Genomic DNA, 8,175 nt, shown 5'->3' on the forward strand with positions numbered 1-8,175 from the left:
AAAAAAAGGAAAGGAGAACTGCAGGTGTAGGAAGGCAGAGAAAAGAAGAAAAATTAAGGTGGTCAAATATCCCTAGAGAGAGAGAGAAAAATAAAATCAAAGACTTCAACCTTTCTAATAGCAATAAAGGTAGTTCTGTTCAACATCTGCAAACTTTTGATGGAGTTTTTGTCATGTGCTGAAAAGAAAACAAGAAGAGAGGGCTCCCAGCATCCAAAAGAACATGAACAGCTGGGAAAAAGCACAGAAAGTCTCACCTACAAAATCTGAGGCTGGAGGTGGCATCCTGAGTTACTCAGAGGGTGCCACAGCAGGACAGTGGGAATCCAGCTGGGGATGATTCCTTGGAGTGACCACCTAGAACAGAGGCTGGACAAGGTTAAGAGAGTAGAAGTGGGTATTTAGTAAGTAGAAGTGGGTATTCATTAGACACACCATGGACAGTCAAAAGCCTCCAAGAAGGGCTGTACCCAGGATGGACAATCATGAGTTTTTCAGACAACTATAAGTTTGGTCCCTTTACATATCAGGGTTGAATCCTCCAATTACAGCTTTGAGTAATGAAGTATTTTGCCCCCAGTTTTCTCCCCCATAATTCACTTTTGTTGATACTTTTCAGGGCCTGAGACAGTAGGGTGTCCCTGAGTTTCAGGCCCAGAGGGGTTGTTTTGTCTGAATAAAACATGAAGACAGCAGGTTAACACTCTATGTGGAGTTTAGAGTTATACACTAAAGCAGTACAGGATTTGAAAAATACCAAAGCTAAAATCCTAAGGTATCAGGGACAGCCTGCAGCGGCAGGAACTACAGGAAGGCAATGGCACAGTCTGCTCCTGTGATTGCAGCTCTGTGTCCTGGTGGCCTGAGCTGGCCATTCCCAACCTTCCCACTGGGAGCAGCAGCAGAGCAGAGAGGAAAACCCCTGCAGTCCTGATCCTTTGGCTGCCTGCAGAGGCTCTCAGAGGCAGGAGCTGGAGGGATGCTCAGCATGTGCTGTGCTGCTCATGCCTCGTCTGGATGTGACACAACACCCACAGATGCTTCCCTGAGGAGCATTCCAGCTGAAACATCTGGAAACAGCTGGATTCCTCGCTGTAGGCCAAAGGAATAAACCTCACCACAGTGCCTTGACCAGAGAGCTGCAGCTAGGTTCATCAGCCAGGGATGATCCAAACTGGCCAGAGGTGCCACTGGCCCAACTGGGAGCACTGGGAATCTGTGCCCCACTGACGCCCACAGCTCCCGTGGGGCCAGGGATCATCCTCTCCTCCCTTTGATGTGCAGCTGCATTGTTCCAGCATCTCTGAAGTCTGAAATGAGAACCACCCTGTGTGGAAGCTGGGCAGAGCCCTCTGGAGCTGCCAGCAGCCAAGGCTGGTCGGGGGACAATAAATCCACAGCTGCAGCAGCACAAAGCCAGGCACAAGAACATTCCCCTTGCCTTGGCTCTGCTCTAATTGCATCCCCAGCCAGCTCTTGTTTTTCTTGAACGCGGCTGAAAGTCCATATTTCATTTGCTTTTCCACACCCTTCTCCCCTGTTTTTGTTTGTGAGCAAAATCCTTCCAGGAAAGGGCTGCAGGACTGTTCCCAGTAGGTTTGGGGTTGATGAATGGAGCACCCCGAGGGGAAGCTAATCCCCTGTGATAGGGAAGAAAATGTTACAGTGTCTCTTCACCTTCCTTAAGCTTCCATTTGCCCTGAGAGTTGCTTTTGCCATTCCCCAGGGAGCTGTTCTGAACCTTCCAGTGGAGACAGGAGCTCTGAGGGCATCGCTCACTCCAGCTTCACAGCTCACCAGACAAGGACAAATCAAAAAAACCCCACCTTGCCAGACCACAGGGACTCGTGTCTGAAATGCCTTTGTTGAAGCACAGCTCTGTCCAGAAATCCATGTGCCTTGCAGGGGGCTGCAAGACATGGAGAAGCCATGGGATCTGCTTCCCAAATGCAGGAAATAGTACCAAGGGTTACCCTCCCTTCAATAAAACACCTTTCCTCCCCTGGTTGTTTCTCCAACCCATGCCCTGCCAGTGATGCCTTAGGATTTTAGCTCGTGTATTTTTCATGTATTTGTAACCCTGCAGTTCTTCAGTGTAGCACTCTGAGCTCCATATACAGTGCTAGCTGCTGCTCTCCTGTTTTGGTCAGACACAACAATTCCTCTCTAGGCCTGGGATCAAGGACACCTCAGTGCCTCAGGACGTGAGAGAGGCAAACAGAAGTGAGTTGAGGTAGAGAAAAGTGGGAGTAAATGACTTCACTACCTGAAGCTGTAATTAGAAGGTTAACCCCCAATATGCAAATAGACCAAACTTAGAGAAGTGTAAAGACTTGTGACCCCTCATCCATTTTGGGTGTAGCCTCTGAGGGGGGATTTGTCTGCCCAAAATGTACCTGAAGTCCTTTCAATCAATAGAACCGCTTTTTAAAAATTTATTTATTCCCTTAATTTTGTCTGACCTCCGTTTTTAGGTAAGCCCAAAAGGACAGGAGCAGGATTTTGTCAGTGACCTCCCCAGGGAAAGGGCTGTCCTCTGTCACTGATGTGCAAGACTTACTTGGGACCCCAAGCCTTGGTGAGGTCCCAGGCTGGGATTTCAAGGTTTGACCTGTTTTTCTGCATAAGGAACAAACACAGCCTTTGTTCAGCAACAGGACACCAGCAGCTCAAGTTTTAGCACCAAACTGCTCCAGGATGCTTTGTGACCCCACCTGCCTGAAGAGGTTTCCTGCATTTAACAGTCACAGATTTCCTGACTGCCTGTGCTTTCTCTTTGGTCCTTGGGAGACAGGTACCCAGCAGAAGGTGTCTGGTTTAACCCCCTGGAACAGGAAAGCAGGGACTAATCCCAGAGCAAACCTCTCACCCTCACCTCCTGCCTTCCAGCCCCATGGCACTGACACGTTGCCATCCGTGGCTTGAACCACTGCACTTAACTCATGTGCCTCATGGAAAGGCAAGAATCCACTTGTGAAAGACGAGCTTCCCTGGTAAATTTTAAGAGGTTTAATAAAAGACAATAAGAGACAAACAATAAAGCAAGAGGTTTTAACAGCCAGGTGCTTAGCATCCAGCCAAGAGCACACTCTAACGCTGAAAACACTTCTTTAAATGCATCAACCTGTTGCATATTCATAGATCTTCATCCCCCCCCAACCTGTAAATCAATTTTTTTTTCTCCTTGTGGCTCCCTCCTGTCAGTTCTCCCTGATAATGGAATATCAATAAATTCCTTCCTTGGGGTTCTGGTGTCCAATAATCCAAGAATGTGAAGAATTTCCTGATTATCATTTTTACCGTTCTCTGAGTTAGTTACATGAACAACAGCTTTTTACATCACCAAGTTATAGTCCAAGAAAAATATATATTTATCACACTACTAATTCTAAGTTTTGCTAATAGCAGAACAAAAAGAAACTATATTCATAAGCAAAGCAAATTTTACATATAGCATTCATTTTAATATTTTCAAAAAGCCAATAATATAATATAATATGTACTTTTAACACCCTCCTTGCTTCAGCAGAGTTGTTTTCCAGAGGTTTGGGACATCCAGTGGGATGAAGGCTGCAAAAGAAGGCAGCCCAGCACCTGCACCTCCAGGGCTGCATTTCCATGGGGGCAGCTCTTGTCCTGTCTTCTCCAGTGGAGGTGAGACCCAGGGTTTTGCAGGTTGGTGCAAACCCAGAATTTCCAAGCCTTCCCCATTACATAATTACTGAGGGCTGGCAGGATGACAGGCTCCTCAGGAGCCAGAGATGGACATCTCCAGTGCTTTCCTGGCTGCTTCCTCTGATGCAAAACATCCAGCCAGGTCCTCACACTCTGGGGTAAAAGCTGTTAAAAAGGAGCATCATTACACTGGGGATTTCTGGCCTATTTGCCTACTGTAAAGGGGAAAAAAAGTGTTATACCTTAAGAAAACCCCTAAAATTCATCTCGAGCTCCCTCTTGTGACTCCTGTACCCAGGCTGCTCTAATCCACTTTTGGATAAAGCTATCCTACTGTCACTGTGGGAGTATTTATAGCTCCCAGACATATCCCAGAATTACTTAACACACAATTAAAGTCAAACGTGTCCAGATGCTGGAACGGCCGCTGCCATCATGCACATGATCCAGTTTGTCCTGCTGCTGTGCCAGGAAACCTGGGAGAAACTCTGAGTCAGCAGGTGAGATATTGCTGCCTTTCCCATTCAAAGCCCAGATCTTATTGCACAGAAGTTCACCTTGCATTTGGGTTTCCATATCCACACTCCCATTCCAGCTGGCTCTGTCCTTTCGGCGTGCTCAATCCCTGCTGCCCAGAGGAGCTTCCCCACCACACATTTGATTTGCCCTGTAAATTGCTTTCTCCAAGTTGTATTTGGTCAGGTACTCCATAACTCTGTGAGCTGGTTTATGTATTTTATAACCTCCCATTATCATTTACTCAAAAAACAATATACCTACAGTTGTTTTATTTGTTCTGCTCACCTCGACACCCACAGCCTGCTTGTGCTTCCAATTCCCATTCCCAGATGGTCCTAATGAGCAGATGGGTATGGAGGCAAAAGCACCAAATTCCTGGCGGTACAAAGCAAAACACTTCGACCAGCAGTGGGTGCAGCACAGATCCCTTGGGTTTGGGTCTTGCACTTCCACCCACCTACAGAATTCTGCCCTTTTTTTTTTCCCCCCCCATCTCCACTGCACACCTACTGAGTAGGAGCTGGCAGCTTCTGGGTGGAGAGGACTTGTGGCTGTCACTCCTCCCTCAGTGCCTTCCCACAAGCAGTTCCCTGCTCTGTGAATACATCAGCCCCTTGCAGCCCAGAAATACCTCTGCATGGGAAACACTGCTGGGGTTGTTCCTCTGTGGTTTGTTGCCACAAGAGCTGTGGATGAGCAATTCTGTTGGCTGAGCCCATCCCAAGCCCCACATGAGGGGGACTGATTTCTTTCCATGCCTGTGTCCTTTTCCCATTGTCTTCTTTCCATAGCTCTGCCTGTTGTGCAAAGCTTGCAGAAATAACTTCAGAACAGTTCCTAGCCTTTTTTTGCTGTAGGGATATTGCTAAATCATATTATTCTCGTTGTCATGCTAGAAAAAAAAAGTCCACTTCAGTACAACCATTAACCATAATTAGTGCTCAGTTGCACACACAATCTGGAGTGAAGGGATCTGATCTTCTGCTACCAGTCAATAAATCTCTCCAAGTGCACAGGGAGCAGACAGCAAAGTGAGCAATCACTCATTTCTGCTCCTGTAGCTACTTTTAAATGCCCTGCCAACAAGCTCACAAGAACATTTCCCCCTGTTTTCTGTACCAGTGGTTTCTATTCACAGCCAGGATCTCCTGCTGGTGGATTTCCCTGGATCACCAGCCTGAGAAACTAAGAGTCAGGCACTTTGGGAGCCTTGGCAGATGCAGCCCTAAAATACTTAGGTATCTAAGGTAGAAAACCCCCTTAGTCTCATGGCAGAATGCTCCTGACCCATCCCCTGCCTCCTGGGTATGTCTGGGACTCACAGGGCTGCTACAGCATCTTCTGCTCCCTTCCAGCACATCCTTTACATCTCTGGCAGCTCAACAACCATTGAAATAAAAACAAAACCACAAAATTATTCACTTACCCTGGCCTAGGGAGGCACCCTGGCTTTGAGAAGAAAAAAAAATCCAAAAATCCTAGCAGTAGAAAGTGTGTCTAAACAGAATCCTCCACTCAAAATTAAGCACAGAATTTAAATTTTGGCTTGAGAAAATTCTCAGGAAAGAGAAGAATTTCTGAGCCTCAGCTCAGATGGGACTCCCAACACTGAATATGGTTTGGGGGGCCCAGCTGAGTCTCCTTTGGGGCAATCAAAGCCCAACAGTCCCTCAGAACCTCGACACTAATGAATTCAGTTTTTCCCATAGGCTTAATCACAGTGCAGGTTAAAGAGCAGATGAGAAGCATTTCAGTGAAATAACCTGGCTCTTGTCTGAAGTGGGGTTTGGAGGGGAAGCCTGTCAGTTCTGCCCCAAATCCCACCCCATGCACAGCCCAGACACCAAACCTGGGGAAGGGGAAAGCACATGGAGCAGACACCCAGCATTCCCCCTCCTTTCCTCACCTGCAGGCTTCACGTACCAGGCACTGGCTGGGTACCAGCTCCTCCAGCAGCACCCAGAAAGCCACATGGGGAGAAGTGATGGCATCTAGCTCACTTCAGTTTGCTCTTCAGCCCCTGCCCCTTTCTCCAAACCCTGCCTGAGGCTGAGCTTTTCAATGAGCTGCTGTCCCTGGGCTTGTGCCAACGTGGGAGGAGTGGGATAAGGAACTGTCCCCCTCCCACACTGGCTGAGCACCTGAACCCATCACCCTATAAACTGTGGGACAACCCCACATCTCCCTTGGTGACAGCATCACCCTAGTCCCACCATTTCTGGGAAGTCATGGCTCTTCACCCTTGGGGCCACTTGGAAGTGCCCCAGCTCCAAGGTGGGGGAAGAAATCTCAGGGAGATCTTTCTGGGCTGATTAAAGTTAATGAGCTCAAATGATGCCTCTGAAGGGAAATGTTTTTTATTTTGGGTTCCTGCCGACTTGGGCCCAAGCCTGGTTTTCATAAGGCCAGTAAGTGCAAACAGATAGGGCCCTTTCATTGGAAACAGGCAGTGCAGGATATAATTAAAGAAGTATGCACTGGCATGGCAGAGAACCGTTTTCAATTACTGTTATTTCAAGGGGAATAAGGGGAAATATTTTAAACAAGACCACTGCAAAAATAGATTTTGTTTGTCATTAGCTTCCAAATAATATGTGACTTCAGGGTTGAAATTTCCATGTGCCAGGTCTGCCCCTGGTGGTGCATTCCCACCCAGGGGCTGGGAAAAGGGTGATTCCTAGGGGCCCTATTTCCTTATGGGAAGTACCCTCCTTTTCCCCCTGCCAATTTTCTCTCTGTGCCAGCCTGGACAGGCACAGGGGAGCCTCAGAGGCGAGGAACACCCTGCGAGGGACTTGTTTGGTGCCAGCCTGCACTTGGGGTGCTCTGGGAACACATTGCCACTGCTCTGGAAGGGAATGGATGCCCTCCTGCAGAGGGAGCGGTGGCTCCACTGGTCCATGTGCTTTCCTTGGCCACGCCAGCTGTACCTCTGGCCCTGGTTTGCTGCTGTATCTCTGCACAACTCATGGCTGTGAATTTGGGATGGTCTGTTCTGCCAGTGGTCACACAGGTGGCCTGGAAGATGCTGTCACTGTCACAACAGTAGTGCAGCCCAGCCTCCCTCATCTCTGCCTCTCCCAGATTGGGCTGTGCCTTCAGAAAAGGGATGGAGTTAGAGCTAAGCACCTTCTTGGGGTGTAGCTGTAGAGCTCTGGAGAAACAGGATGAGATGGGTTTGCTCTCCTTTCCTTCTCCACATTTCCCAGCCTGTGAACAGGACGTGCCTGAGATGAAACCTGTGGCCACGTGGAGCTGAAGAGAGGCAGCCACACTCCAAAAAGCTGCCATGTCCCCAGGTGGGATAGGGACCACCTCACCCTGATGCCTTGAGAAACTCCCTGGAATAGAGGTTAGACAGAATTAAAGGAATAAAGTAGCGATTTATTAAAAGCCCCTCAAAGGATTCACCTTGGGCAGTGCAAGAGCCCAGCCGTGGCTCCACCCAAGATGGACTCAGAGTCAGGAGTTTTCACACTTTTATAAGTTTTGGTCCATGTCCATACTGGGGTTAATTGTCCAATTCCAGCTCCAGGTTCTGCACTCCCATCCTCCCAGATTGCTCTCCTCAATTCTCTGCTGTTTGCACTTTTTGGGGCTGAAGCTGCAGCGCTGTCCTTGGTTGTGGGGCTGGAAAAGGATTGTTTTGTGTGACTGAGCTGTGAGGAGAACTTGCTGACACTTGATATGAAGTTCAGAGTTACACACTAATGCAGTGCAGAATCTGGAAAATCTGAAAGCTAAAACTTAAGGCATCAACCCCACCCCATATATCAGTGCCAGCACTTGTTGAACACCTTGTGAGACACCCATCCTAGGACAGACAATCAGGGGGAGTCAGTTCCTATCCATGGAAAAGGATCCCAGAGCCATTCCTGCAGATTCATCACCCAATCATCCAGCAGCTTGAGGTCAGTGAGGGGGTCTGGGATTCATCTGACATGTGCAGAACAGGCACATTCACCCTCCCACTGGTGAGGA

This window comes from Cinclus cinclus, chromosome 8, assembly GCF_963662255.1.
Source record: "Cinclus cinclus chromosome 8, bCinCin1.1, whole genome shotgun sequence".
Taxonomy (NCBI): Eukaryota; Metazoa; Chordata; class Aves; order Passeriformes; family Cinclidae; genus Cinclus; species Cinclus cinclus.